Raw genomic sequence first — 15,573 nt, 5'->3', positions numbered from 1 at the left:
GTCGTCCCCGAGCCGAAGTCACCGGTGCAGAGCGGGGCGGTGAGTGGGCCAGAGCTCTCGCGGGCCGGGGTCGCCAGGGCCCTGCCTCAGGACCACCTGCCCGGTGCAGAACTTGGCTGTGCACATCGCACGGATGACCCCGTGCCTCGGCGTCCCCACCCGGGATCCGGGGTGGCAGTGCCTGCCTCTCTGGGTGGATGGGGTGCTGTGACAGGGTAGGGCCGGGCAGCGCGTGGGGGTGAGCATTCTTGTTTTCACCAGTACTGCTGGGGTCCCCAGGGTCCTAGACTGCACCCAGCCAGAGGGAGAGTGCTGCAGCCCTGAGAGATGGGGAGGGGAGAGGTGCAGGAGCCGCTGTCCCCCCAGTGCCACTTCCTCCTCAGCGATGTGGGTGCTGGGAGGTCTGCTGGAGGGGTTAGTTTCTGAGCGATGGTGCAGAAGGGACTGATATCGTCAGTGTTTGAGGCTCACTAACTACTGCCAGAAGGCAGGTGGGATGCCCAAATGCCTTGGGCTGGCTATGCCTTGGGCTCTCAGTGGCATTAATTAGATATGACTGAGCTTCTCAGTAGCCAAAGTGAAAACGGAAACTTGGTCAGCTATGGGATTCTTTTTTTTTTTCTTAATTGCCAGAGGGTGCACGTGCTCACCAGAGACTCAGAGACAGAGAGGAAGAAAATACCCGCAATGGGCCTGGTCACGCTGCTGCAGTCCGATCTCTGTTCCTCCATCCTCTTGGGATTTGGGGCACGCACACACACACCTGGCATGTTTCAAGTTGCCTGGGCTGGGATATGAACCATGTTTGGTATGTGACATTTGATTCCCTTAACTATTAGACTATGGAGCCAGCCGAGGTTCATCTTAATCACAAGGAAGTTCCTTGGAGGAATCAAACTTTTCCAAGACAGGCTTTGTGATGGTGAACATGGAGCCTTCATTTCCAGACCGACTCTGGCACTTCCCTTCACTGTGAGCCAGAGCCACAGCTCTGGGCCTGGCTGGACCCTCAAGTCCCCGTGGGCAGAATCCTATGGTCTGAGCATCTGTGCAGCCTCTGAGCACCAGTCATGCCAGGGACACCAGGGCAACCTGGAGTCACACACCTGCAACCTGTCTGTGCCTAGAGACCAGCCAGACTGAGGGACTAGCCAGGGTCCTGTAGCTCAAGCTGGGGACACCCTTATGCAGGAACCCTGAGATGTGGCTTTGGAGATCCACATTGCAGGGGCTGCCCAGCCAGCCTGCAAGGGTCATCTAGACCACCTAAAGGGATTACGACCACTGAAGACCCTCTGCCCAGATTTCACCCCCCTGGCCCCCAGATCTAGCCAGGAGCCAGGACAAGCCAACCAGCAGCTATCTATATTTGAGTTCTGAGAGGCCCCATTCAGGGGTTACGAACACCGAAGACCCTCTGTCCAGACTCCACCCTCCCGCCCCCCAGATCTAGCCAAGAGCCAGAGAATATGAAGGAATTCATGAAAATGTCAGATAAAGAATTTAAAATATTCATAGTGGGGCCCAGCAGGTGGCGTGGTGGTTAAGGCGCTGGACTCCCACTTGGTCGACTGTCCCCAGGGTCCAGCCAGGCCCAGAGCTGTGGGGTTCAAGTCCCAGACCTGGCAGCTTGCTTTCTCTCTCTCTCTCTCTCTGGTCAAAATGAAGAATAATAATAAATTAAATTAATAATTTTTAAAATGAAAAATGAAATATTCATAGTGAGAAAGCTAATAGAGATGCAAGAGAAGGGAGACAATGAACTCCAGAAGATGCAGGAGAAAAGAGACACCAAGTTCCAGAAGGTCAGGAGGGGAGGAAGTTCTTGCACAATCTGAGAGAGGAGGTACACATCATAAAAAAGAATCAAACAGAATTTTTTTTTTGGAGAGATTTTCGCTATAGGGCGCGTGCGCTCGCCAGACAGAGAGAGACAGAGAGACAGAAAGCGAGAAATCACCCCCCAGGGGGGAATGGCCACACCGCAATCCCTTCTCCTCCATTCTCCTCTTGGGATCTTGGACACGCACGCACACGCGCCTGGCGTGAGTTTTAAGCCACCGGGTCTGGGACGCGAACCACTGTCAACTACGTGGGAGTCCAGCAATATAGCCACTACGCTAACTGCTGGTTCCCCAACAGAATTGTTAAGAGATGAAGGCTGTAATACAGGAAATCAAAACTTACATTGAAAATATAAAAAGCAGATTAGATCATGCAGAAGATCAAATCTCAGATGTGGAAGACAGAACCTCTGACCTGGAAAAATTCACCAAGAAGACTGAGAAAATAACCAAAAAAAAAAAAAAATGAGAATAACATACAAGTAGTACTATACCATTAAATGCCCAAATATCTGGATCATTGGTATCCCAGAAGGTGAAGAAACCAATAAGGGCGTTGATGATGTACTCCATGACATCCTGGAAGAAAACTTCCCAAACCTAGAGAGGCACTCAAAGATCCAGACCCAAGACATACAGAGGACCCCACGTAGAATCAACCTAAGATGTTCCCTCAGGCACATCATAACCAGATTGACCCAAACCAGAGACAAAATATGGCAAGAGAGAAATGTAAGTTACCTACAAAAGATATCCCATCAAGCTCACGTCGGACCTTTCATTGGAAACAATGAAAGCAAGGAAAGAATGGGAAATATACTCAGTGTTAAGGGAAAAGCAATTTCAACCAAGAATACTATACCCAGTAAGATTATCCTTCTTCATATGGGAAAAAAAGACAAAATCATTCTCAGATAAACAAAACCTGAAAGAATTTACCAACACCAGACCAGCTCTCCAAGAAAATGCTGAAGGGAGAGCTACACCAGGAGACTAAAGTTGGACACACAGAAATAAGAGCACAAAAAGCAACCAAGAGAATGGCCGGCCTGAGGGGAGGGACGAGTCTGAAGTTGAATGTTGACTTCCAGAATGTAAATGGGAAGGTCAGAGCACGGTAACACTAATAGAAGAGAGATCAATTACATGAGTCTGAACTAGTGAAATAGATATTCATAGTGAGAAAGCTAATAGAGATGCAAGAGAAGGGAGACAATGAACTCCAGAAGATGCAGGAGAAAAGAGACACCAAGTTCCAGAAGGTCAGGAGGGGAGGAAGTTCTTGCACAATCTGAGAGAGGAGGTACACATCATAAAAAAGAATCAAACAGAATTTTTTTTTTGGAGAGATTTTCGCTATAGGGCGCGTGCGCTCGCCAGACAGAGAGAGACAGAGAGACAGAAAGCGAGAAATCACCCCCCAGGGGGGAATGGCCACACCGCAATCCCTTCTCCTCCATTCTCCTCTTGGGATCTTGGACACGCACGCACACGCGCCTGGCGTGAGTTTTAAGCCACCGGGTCTGGGACGCGAACCACTGTCAACTACGTGGGAGTCCAGCAATATAGCCACTACGCTAACTGCTGGTTCCCCAACAGAATTGTTAAGAGATGAAGGCTGTAATACAGGAAATCAAAACTTACATTGAAAATATAAAAAGCAGATTAGATCATGCAGAAGATCAAATCTCAGATGTGGAAGACAGAACCTCTGACCTGGAAAAATTCACCAAGAAGACTGAGAAAATAACCAAAAAAAAAAAAAAATGAGAATAACATACAAGTAGTACTATACCATTAAATGCCCAAATATCTGGATCATTGGTATCCCAGCAGGTGAAGCAACCCATAAGGGCGTTGATGATGTACTCCATGACATCCTGGAAGAAAACTTCCCAAACCTAGAGAGGCACTCAAAGATCCAGACCCAAGACATACAGAGGACCCCACGTAGAATCAACCTAAGATGTTCCCTCAGGCACATCATAACCAGATTGACCCAAACCAGAGACAAAATATGGCAAGAGAGAAATGTAAGTTACCTACAAAAGATATCCCATCAAGCTCACGTCGGACCTTTCATTGGAAACAATGAAAGCAAGGAAAGAATGGGAAATATACTCAGTGTTAAGGGAAAAGCAATTTCAACCAAGAATACTATACCCAGTAAGATTATCCTTCTTCATATGGGAAAAAAAGACAAAATCATTCTCAGATAAACAAAACCTGAAAGAATTTACCAACACCAGACCAGCTCTCCAAGAAAATGCTGAAGGGAGAGCTACACCAGGAGACTAAAGTTGGACACACAGAAATAAGAGCACAAAAAGCAACCAAGAGAATGGCCGGCCTGAGGGGAGGGACGAGTCTGAAGTTGAATGTTGACTTCCAGAATGTAAATGGGAAGGTCAGAGCACGGTAACACTAATAGAAGAGAGATCAATTACATGAGTCTGAACTAGTGAAATAGATTTTACTTTTACTTTAGACTAAAACATTCCTGATTTTCTTCAATGCTTTGATTTCCATATTTAAGGAATTTTGGCTTCTCTTGAACTGTTGATAGGTTCATCTACCTACTGCTTGAACTGAATCCAAACTTTTTTCCTGGCTTTAAGTTTTAAGCAAATTTCTCTTCACATTTTTTTATTTTGATCTATTACAACTAAAGCTGTTTTTCTTGAAATAAAAAAAAAAGTGTGTGGGACCAACAGTTGGCGTAATGGCTATGTCGCTGGACTCCCACGTAGACGACCGCGGTTCGCGTCCCGGACCCGGTGGCTTAAAACACACGCCAGCACATGTGCGTGCGTGCCCAAGATCCCGAGAGGAGAATGGAGGGGAAGGGATTGCGGCGTGGCCATCCCCCCTGGGGGGTGATTTCTCACTTTCTGTCTCTCTGTCTGGCGAGCACACGAGCCCGATAGCAAAAAACCTCTCAAAAAAAAAAAAAAAAAAAGAAAGAAAAGAAAAGAAAAAGAAAGAAAGAAAGAAAGAAAAAGAAAAGAAAGTGCGTTAATAAAAAGACCACCTAAAGGGACTCCCCTGGAGGAGACCTCCAAGAACCAGGACTACAGACCCTGGAACACGGACAGAGGCCAGAGCACCAAAGGCCCCTTTTGGCAGAAAGTGTGGACCAGACTGTGGTGGGCCGGCCAGGCGGCTAGTGTGCTCTGTGACCCCAAAATGCCAGAAGCACTCAGCGTGGAGCAGAAAGAAGGGCCAAGACAGGCCTTCCAGAGCTTCATCAGGTTCCTCGTGCAGATGCCCTGGCCAGGCCCAGGTCTCAGCACACACTGCAACAGGTCACTGTCACCCGGCTGGCCGTGAGGCAGCCCCATCTGGTTTGATTTCTCTGAAGGACAGACAGCAAAAGTATGGGAGGACACAAGGGGGCTTGCCCTGGACTCCACCCAGGCAGGGGCTTGGACCGTTGCTTTTACTTACTCACTACTTGCCAGGAGTTTGTGCCCTTGCCAGAGAGAGACAGAGACACAGAGAAAAAGAGAAAGAACCCCCCAAAGGGCGTGGTCCGTCTCTCCACCCTGTCAGGATTTTAGGCAAACATGCACCTGCTCAGCATGCTCGTCCACCCCCAGGGCCAGGCTCAAACTGCGTTGTCAGCCATGTGGGACCTGCTCTCTCTGCTGCCAAGCCCTGGGACCAGTCCCAGCATGTCCAAATTTGGGCTCTTTTGAATGTTTTAGCCCATAGAGATGCCCTCGCACAGTGACCTAAAGAGCTGGTTAGGAACACAGAGCCTTGCCTTGGGGTCTCTGTGATCCCTCCTCCATCCAGGTTGGAAGTCTTTGCCCCTGGCCAGCCAGGATGGACAAGGATGAACAAGTGAAGAAGAGGCCCAGGAGCAGGCTGATGGTGCCCTGGGCTCGGGACGTGGGATGGTGGTCCGGAGTTTCTATCCCAGCCCCGGTAGCCTTACCTGAGCTATGGGGCAGAGAGAAGCCGTTGCAGTCTGTGGTGAGGGGTGAGGCGGACGGGGCACATCTAGGAGCTTTGAGTGGGATCCCCTGATGGGCTAGGGCAGGGCGTAGGGAAGCCTAGGGCTTTCCGTACTTTGGCCACACGCGAACATGCACCTAGAGCGTTTTCGAGTCTCTGAGGGGGGCTGAGATTTGAACCAGTCAGTCGCGTAGGATCCAGCTGTCGGTGCACAAGGCTAACTGCAGCACTGTGGGCCAGAGCAGCACTTAGACATCCACATCCATATTTCAGGGAATATTTACGTAGAGGCTAGCAGGTGGCATAGTGGTTGAGGTGCTAGACTCCCATGTAGTTGACCTTGGTTCAAGCCCTGGCCCTGGCAGCTTGAAGGACATGCTGGGCACATGTGCGTGTGTGTCCAAAATCCTGAGAGGAGCATGGAAGAGAAGGGATTGCAGTGTGGGCATCCCCCCGGAGGGTGATTTCTCACTTTTTCTCTCACTATCCCTCTCAATGTTCCCATAGTGTATGCCGCCCTATGGCAAAAATCTTAAAAATAATAAAAGAAAAAAGAAAATATTTACGTAACTTGGAACCAGCAGGTAGAGTAATGGTTACGTCGCTGGATTCCCACACAGCCAACTGCTGTTCAAGTCCCAGACCTGGTGAGGTAAAACTTATGCCAGGCATGTGTGTGTGCGTGCTCAAGATCCTGAGAGGAGAACGGAAGAGAAGGGATTGCAGCGTGGCCATCCCTCAGGGATTGACTTCTCGCTTTCTGTCTCTCTGTCTCTCCAGCAAGCACAAATGCCCTAAAGCAATATCTCTCTCAAAAAAAAAAAAAAAAAAAAGAAAAAGAAAGAAAGAAAGAAATTATTTATATAACTATGTTAGCATAATCAGTTTCCTTTGTAATTCTCTAAATTCTACTTTGTGTACTGCCACATGAGGTCCCGTATCCCCACATAAGGACACGGAGTTGAAGGGGACCTATGGCTAAGATCAGGTGGAGCCCGGGAGCTCTGGGCCCTTGGGACCAGATACTGGTGGGTCTGGGGGGGGGGCCACATCAGACAGCTCATGTGGAGCCTGCCATGTGTCAGTGGGTCTCCACTGGGCCCCCTGAGGTCACCAGAGGGAGACCAAAACTCTGTGTTTCTTTTTTTTTGGAGAGGCTTTTCCTATAGGACGCATGCGCTACCAGAAAGACAGAGACAGAGAGACAGAGAGCGAGAAATCACCCCCAGGGGGGATGGCCACACCGCAATCCCTTCTCCTCCATTCTCCTCTTGGGATCTTGGGCACGCACGCACACATGCCCGGTGTGAGTTTAACCTGTGGGACCAGGACTCGAACCATGGTCGACTACATGGGAGCCCAGCGACATAGCCATTACGCCAACTGCTGGTCCCAAACTCTGAGTTTCTTGAGGGCAGTGGCTGGGAGGGGGATTGCTGCAGGAGGGATGTCCTCTGTGGGCTCAGTGCCGGTGCAGGAGGAGAACCTGAGGCGCCAGATGTGGGTGGGCTCAGTGGTAGCCTGGCCTATGGATGGGGAACAGAGAGAGTGGGCAGGGCAGATGGAGGTGGTGGCCAAGGAGTTGGGGTACTTCTGACCTGGGGGACCCCAGACTCCAGCATGATCCAGTTCTGAGTGGAAGCAGTCTCTGCAGGGAGAAGGGCGTGAATGCATTAGAGACCTAGGACCCTGGGCCCCGGACGCCCTGCTGGGTGGGTGGAAGCAGGTGGATGGCCCCTGTGGCCTGTGTGGGGCAGCAGCCTCTAGATGGCAGGAGAGAGCTACCAGCCGGCTGGCATGAAGACGACCACCCTCCTTCAGGGCCAGCCCGGAGCAGAGCAGCCCCTGCCCAGCTGTGATAGGAAGCAGCTGGCGGACAGTCCCAGAGAGAATGGCACACCCCGCATCAGCTTGGAGCTGTCCTCCTCAGGGATCCCTGGTCCCAGGGCCCCCAAGAGCCCCCAACCTCTGGCACCTTGCTCAGCGCTCCACCCCAGAACCTGCCAGGCCTCTTTCAAGGAGCTTCCCCAGCAAGCTACCTGGCTCAGACTCACAGACCCCACAGGATTGACTGTAGTTCAAACCCCAGCACTGGCAGCTTGAAAAACACTGAGTGGGAGGCTGGCAGGTGTCATGGTGGTTAAGGGCGCTGGACTCCCACATGGCTGAACATGGTTCAAGTCCCGGGACTAGGCAGCTTGCTTTCTCACTTTCCCTCCATCTCTTTCTCTCTGTCCCTCTCTGGTCGAATAAAAAATAAGTAAATAAAATTAAATAAAGTAACTCTTAAAAAAAAAAGAAAAAGAAAAAGAAAAGAAAAACACTGACCAAACGTGCCTGTGCCCAAAATCCTACAGGATGGAGAAACAGAGAAGGGACCACGGTGTGACACTTCAGGGGGACGTTTCATTTTTTCTGTCTCCCTCCGATGAGTGCGTACACCCCCTAGGAATTAGACAAAGGAAAGTGTCTTGTGCTTCAGAAGCTGCACAGGGTGGGTGGCATTAGGACCTCCGAAGCCCCGTGTGCATCCCTGGACAGGCTGCATCCCTCCAGACCCTGCCAGCCCTCTAAGGCAGTTGAAAGACTCACCTTCCTCTTTGATAGTTGGGAGTGCCCACACACATGCACATACAAGTGTGCACACACACACACATAGGCAGAAGTTGCACACACCGGGGCCGGCAGGTGGTGTGGTGGTTAAGGGCGCTGGACTCCCATGTGGCTGAACTTGGTCTGAGCCCCAGACCTGGCGGCGGCTTGCTTTCTCACCTTCTCTTCCTCTCTCTCTCCCACTCTGTCCCTCTCTGGTCAAATAAAATAAAAACAAATACATAAAGTTAAAAAAAAAGAATTCTAAAAAATAAAAAAATACTCCTTTAAAGAAAAACGTTGCACATACCACAGAGCCACATGGCCAGTTAGGGGAAGGGGAGGCCTGTGTGGTCCGCCTTCTGCACACCCCTGACCTGAGGACAGACTAGCACCTACTGGGCACTCTGGGAGGGGAGAGGAGGAGGGAAGAGGAGGGCATGAGAAAGAAGGAAGGAGGGGGGCGCACAGGGGAGGCCCTCCTCAAGCCCGGCCTACCCCACTCACTAGCTTCCCTGTGGCCTGAAGCTCTGAGAGACCTGCAGAGAGAGGGAAGAGGGCCCTGCTGGGGAGTCCCACAGTGAAGGAGTGTCTGTTTCCATAATGCCTGACAATGTAACTTTCTTTTTCTTTTTCTTTTTTTTTTTTTTTTTGAGAGGTTTTTGCTATAGGGCACATGCGCTCGCCAGACAGACAGAGAGAGACAGAGAGACCGAAAGCGAGAAATCACCCCCCAGGGATGGTCACGCCGCAATCCCTTCTCCTCCATTCTCCTCTCGGGATCTTGGGCACGCACGCACACGTGCCCGGCGTGAGTTTTAAGCCACCGGGTCCGGGACGTGAACCGCGGTCGACTATATGGGAGTCCAGCAACATAGCCATTAAGCTAACTGCTGGTTCCCGACTTTCTCTTTTTTTTTTAAAGAATTATTTTATTTAACTTTATTTATTTATTTTAATTTGACCAGATTGGAAGGGGGTTGAGAAAGGAAGCCACCAGGTTCGGTACTCGAACCATGGTCGGCCAAGTAGGATTCATGCGCCCTTAACCGCCATGCCACCTGCTGGCCCAAGGAGGTATCTTCCATTGCCCCCAGCATCCATGTCCTCCAGGAGCTCCTAGCCCTGCCCCTCCTGGGGCTGAGGCCCCCCAGCATCTTTTAGGGTTTCATCCCTGGCACAGGGGCTCTCCGCCCTTGCCGTCTTTATGGGGAGACTGAGAGCTCACCCTCAGGCCTCTGTGGCCTACTGAGGGGACACATCCCCACCCATCCCCACCTGCAGGTCTGAGGGGAGCAGGGAGGACACTGGTGGTCCGCCCCCCAGCCAGCTGTACCTCTGGCCCAGAGGCTTGCCCCTCCCCGCCCCAGAGCAGGAAATGAGGGAAGCTGGGCCATTCATTTTCTATTTGTGGCGTCCCCCCACCCCCGCCCTCTCAGAGGCGGGTGACCCCAGTGGCCGGCATTCATGCTTCCCCTCTGGCTGGGCAGGGCTGCAGTGGTGGGAAGGCCCGAGCTGCCAGACTCACACGGGCTCATGATGTGTGGGGGGGTCTTGTGTCCCCAGGACCCCACCTCAGCAGCCCCTCCAACCTGCCCTGGGGCTGCAGGTGCCTCATAGTGGCTGAGGGGCGCTGACCCAAACTGACCCTATCCAGGTGGTCCTGGGTGTAAGCGCTGGGCAGAGATAAGGGACTTCTACCAGGACCAGGGCCAGCGGCTGGGCCACTGCCCCCAGCCTGGCCACGGCAACACGGCAGCACTGGCTCTTGGGGCCTCAGTCTCCCTGTCCTCAGAATGGGAAGAGCCACCGGCCCAGAAAGCATCTCTTGGAAAGTCCCCAGCCCAGCCTGGCCTTGGCCTGGGCCCAGCTCCCTCCCCAGAGGCAGTGCTGGGGTGCAGGAGGCCTCCCCTGGAGGCTCTGGCGCCTGCTCCAGGCTCACTCTAACAATGCCTTCCCCCTCACAATTCCCAGAAACGCCCGCCCTCCTGCCTGCCAGTCCGCCAGCCTGGCGGCCACTCCACCCACTCCCTCCCCAGGGCCCCAGCAGGGTGAGGTGAGCAGGGCTGTAACACACTCATAGGTCCCAGGACTGCTGAAGAGAGACCCCAGCCAGGCCCTGCCCTTCTCTCTGGTGGTGAGTCCAACCTGCCTGCCACATACCCATCTCATACCCTCCTGCCCCCAAGTCTCCTTCAGACAAAAAAGCCAGGCCCTCCTCGCCCCTCCTCTGAGCCCCACCCCCCTGCACTCCTGCTCTTCCCACCTGAGCCTGCCCCTGTACTCCTATGCTGTGCAACACTACTCCCACATGTCCCCACGTGTCCCCATGGGTCCCCATGTCCACTGCACAAATTTCCTACAGGTCTTGGCTCAAAAGTCACTTCCGAGGCCCAGCCTGGTAGCACAGTTTTCGTGAGCCAGACTGAGGAGCTGGGAGCCACATGGCTACCACAGGTTTGTGGGTTCAGAACCCCAGGTCAGCCTGAAAGCACTGAGCAGGTGCCCCAACCCTGAAAAGCTAGAGGGCTAGGCTAGGGGTTGTTGAGGGTGCTTGCTTCTGCGTCCCTGTCCTGTCACTTGTACCTGCTTGTCTCTGCCATAAGAAAATCAGTTATGGGACCAGCAGTTAGCGTAATGGCTATGTCACTGGACTCCCATGTAGCCAACTGCAGTTCAAGTCCCAGACCCGGTGGCTTAAACTCACAGCGGGCGCATGTGCGTGCGTGCCCAAGATCCCAAGAGGAGAATGGAGGAGAAGGGATTGCGGCGTGGCCATCCCCCTGGGGGGTGATTTCTCGGTTCAAGTCCTAGACCACTGTTGAGAAAGCAGCTTGCTTTCTCACTTTCCCTCTCTCTCTCTCTCATTCTATCTCTCTCTGTTCAAATTAAAGTAAATAAATAAATAAAGATAAATAAAATAATTCTTAAAAAGAAAAGAAAAACAGTTATTTCATGACAGGGTAGGCAGTGAGCACCCTGACCTAGCCCTGTGCTGGCACTCGGACCCGAGCCTTTGTGGGCCCTCACTGACTGTCTCTCCAGAACGGGAGTGGCCGTGGTGGAGCAGGTCGGTTGGCTGCAGGCAGGTACTCAACAGGGAGCAGACGGATGGACGGACGGATGAATGAGCCTGGGGCAGGGTGAGGACACAGGCCACGCCCCTGCCTACTCAGTGACCCCACATAGGTGGTAGGTAGGCCCCAAAGCCACTGACCACTGATCCCAGGGCAGGCAGAGGGATGGCATGCAGGCTTTACCTACCCAGGGCAGAGCAGTCAGGGCACCTGAGCATACACCCCCAGAGCAGGACACACAGAGCCCCCGTGCCCTGCAGAGCACCACCAAGGCACACTCACATAGAGGCCCAGGGACACCAAGACCCAGGGCCTCGGACTGAATGAAGGCCGAGCACGGCAGCTGCCAGGTCAGTGGCATGGAATGGAGCCAGGGGTGGGCCTCAGGAGTGCCAGAGCTGGGACTGGCAGGACTGGGCAGCAGAAGGAATGGAAGGCCCGGCGCCTCCTTAGCCCAGGGCCGCCCCTCTTCCATCCTCCATGGGGCCAGCCTTCCTTCCTGAGCCGCTTCCTGCCGCTCCCAGCAGTCGTTGCAGAAACCTGGCGTGGCCCAGCCCGGCCCAGCACAGCCCAGCCCGGGGCTCACTGTCCGTGGGGCCCAGAGCAGCACTGCTCACAGCTCCACACCCCTGCTCTGCTGCAGTTCCCCTCGGCATGGGCACAGCCTGGGGCCCACCCAAGCACCCAAGTTTGGGGACAGCTGCGGTGTGGCCAGGACCCTGGCACCACAGATGCCTTCCCACCAATGGGACCTGGCCCCTGTCCACCACACACCAGCTGCCACAGCCCAACCTCACCCACGGTGCTATTGTCCCAAATCCCTTGTTCCCCATGGCCCCGAGAAGCCCACCCACCACAGTCCTCTGACATCCAGTCGGACAAGGGCTGGACACCACAAGACATCCTGCACAGACCTGTCAGTGGCCCTGCACACCTGCGCCCTGAGGGGCCCCCACACTGCTCGCTCTGCCCTCCCGCAGCCCAGCTGCCCACAGGCACACTGCTGCCCAGGCCCATGCAGATGCCCAGGCCTGCGTGCCACTCAGCACCAGGGCAAGCGTGAGCCCTCGCTTCCACCTGCCCTTCCCCAGAAGCAAGATGCAGCCTTTGGCAGCCCAGTGGCTCTGTATACACAGACTGACCAGGAGGTCCAGAGAACCCGCTGTCTCCAGGTGGGGCCCATGTCAACCTGTCACTGCCAGGAGGCACACACTACACGTACGTACCCACCTGGCTCTGGAGCACTGAGTGGCTGCCTCAGAGGCCCTGAGCCAGCCTCACACCTCCCCACGCCAGCCCTTGGAGGCCCATAGCATCTGCCCTGTCAGGCCAGGCCTGCAGCCTCTGCCAGGAGGAGGTAAATGCACCCCGACCTGGGTCTGCCTCTGACAGGGCTCCCACCCCCCTTTCTGGGAGCAGGAGGCCCAGCCTGCAGTGCTCAGTAATTGGTCCCAGCCTCCCTGCTCCTGCAGCCGCAGGGCCTGGGCTGGTGGGAGCCTGGGAGGTCTGTGCCCAGGCAGCGCCTGGGAGGTCCCACCGCCCCCAGCCAGGAGCAGAGCCAGGCGGAGCCCCCACCCAGAGCCACCGAGAGGGCTACCCAGTATCCTCTGCAGGCCTCACTCAGAGGCCAAGGGGTCTGGTCCAGGCTGAGGGAGGGGAATATATGGAGGGCAGTGTCCACCCAATGCCTGGGCCAGCCCACATTTGCAAGGGACCTTGCCCCCAGCTCGCCCTTTCTGTTTGAGGGTGGAGGCCACAGAGGCCCCCATGCAGACCACACACAGCTGAGGGACCCAGACGCGGGCGCACACTGGGTGCCCCCCCCCAGCACATCTGGCCGCCCCCACACCAGCCCTGTACAGCCCTGGAAAGGCCCTCACCCAGTCCTGTGACACCAGGGTCAGGGCGACCCTGACTGCAGTCCCCAACTCTATTACTGTCCCAGCTGGATGGCTCCCAGACTGGGCCCAGGCGGTGCACCGGGGATAGCCGCCTGACCCTGAAGAGGGAAGGGTGCTTGCATCCAGCTGGCTCCAGGGCGTGACAGCTGGGCACCTGAGTCCCACAGCATGGCCAGGAGGGAGGTGGTGCCAGGTGAGGCAGCTGCCAGGGATGGGCGGTGGGCAGAACCTGGCGCTCTGAGCCTCTGTCAGAGCAGGCTCTGAGCTCTCGGGGCAGCGGAGGGTGAGGCAGGCAGAGCCATCCCAGCATGGGGGAACCCGGTGACTCTGTGCCTGATTCTCCACACTCCAGGCAACATCCTGAGCCCTTTGCAGCCTAGGCCAGCTCCGGTAACCCCAGACTACACCCATAGCACTGTGGGCTGAGCAGCCCTGCCAGGCCCTGGCTGAGGGGAGGCCAGGGTGGACCAGAGGAGACGAGGGCTGGACCACCCCAACCCTCTGCCAGCTTCCCGGCCCACCCATGCACCCCAAGATGTGGCCGAAGGAGAGCTGGCATCACTCCCCACCCCTGTCCCCTTGCCTAGCTTCCAAGAAGCATCAGAGACCGTCTCTGAGCCCCGGTCACCTGCACTGGCTCGACATCAGTCCTCCATCTGGGGCCTGCAGGTTAAGCCAGGAACCGGGCCAGGCATTTGGTCATTGCCAAGACTTTGTAAGACAGAATGTGACCTGGAATGCGGGGACAGCTGAAAACCTCATGCCTTCAGATCAGGGGACCCCTGAGGGTGCTGAACTCTCCCCACGGTCGGACTTACCCATCACTGGGTGCTGTCAGATCCACCCATTCATAAGCTCTGTGGTCTACCAGGGACAGAGAGAGCCTCTGGCCACACAGGCCCGGGGTCACTGACACCTGTGGCCTCGAGACATGGAACTCCCAGTGTTCAGGAGCTCCTGACACCAGAGGGACGCCATGGAGCCTCCAGCTGTGAAGAGAGTACAGAAGAGAGTCTGGCCCAGCAGGAGGCCCTCAGCCCTTCCCCAGTAGGGACGCACCCTGCAGGGAGCTGCACCTTGCTGGGGTGGGATGAGGTCGAGGACTCAATGAGGTTCCATGAAGACAAGCCCCCAGGGAGGGGCTATGGCCCAGCCTTTCCTTGGCCTGGAAGCAGGGGAGAGGCTGACCCGCTGCCCCTCTCCCCTCCCTGCTCTTCACGATCTGGGTACAGGGTCTTGCCTCCCTCTCCGGGCGTCACCTTCGCCTTGTTCCAGAGCTCATTTCGCTTGGGAGTGGCAGAGGGGACAGGGTCACCTTCTCCCCCAGCCGCCGGGCAGGCTTTGGAGGAGGTCCGAATCCCCATGCTGTAAGAGCCCCCCACCCCGCTGTGTGTGAAGGATTGAGGGTATGAGGGCCCTTTGGATAATCAGAGCACACTTTACCAAAACACGCTTTTCCCTGGTCCATTTTTTTTTTTTAGAGGTTTCTGCTACAGGGCGCATGCGTTCACAGGAAAGATGGAGAGCAACAGAGAAACAGAAAGCGAGAAATCATCCCCAGGGGGGACGGCCACGCCGCAATCCCTTCTCCTCCATCCTTCTCTCGGGATCTTGGGCACGCATGCACACGCACCTGGCGTGAGTTTAAGCCACCGGGTCTGAGACTTGACCCGCGGTCGACTACATGGGAGTCCAGCAACATAGCCATTACGCTAACTGCTGGTCCCAAGGTTGTTTGTATTTTTTTGTAAATAATGATTTTTGGTATAGGGCATGTACACTCGCTGGACAGACAGAAATCAAGAAATCACCCTGGGGCGGGGGTGGGGTGTCACATTGCAATCCCTTCTCCTCCGTTCTCCTCTCCACGCACCCGTGCCCGGTGTGAGTTCAGGCCACAGGGTCTAGGACTTGAATGAGGTCGACTACGGGAACCCGGAGACATAACCTTTAAGCCTTCCGCCGGCCCCCAGTCCAGTGCTTTTCCGCTAGGCTTGAGGAAGGGCTACCCAGAGCCAAGGCGACCTTCCCAGAACTTGGCGCTAACAGAGGTCCCCTCCTCCCAGTCTGCCACCCGCCCACGGTTCCCGGGGTCTGGCTCCGTGGGTGGGGCGGAAGCTCGACTCTGAAAGCCCAACAGCCCCATAAGAAGCCCCGGCCCCTTCCCACTCGGGGCTCTTCTTCAGAGAGGGCGCGCGG

This window comes from Tupaia chinensis, unplaced genomic scaffold, assembly GCF_000334495.1.
Source record: "Tupaia chinensis unplaced genomic scaffold, TupChi_1.0 Scaffold144472_1, whole genome shotgun sequence".
NCBI classification, from domain to species: Eukaryota; Metazoa; Chordata; class Mammalia; order Scandentia; family Tupaiidae; genus Tupaia; species Tupaia belangeri.
Note: the sequence above shows the minus strand (reverse complement) of the source record.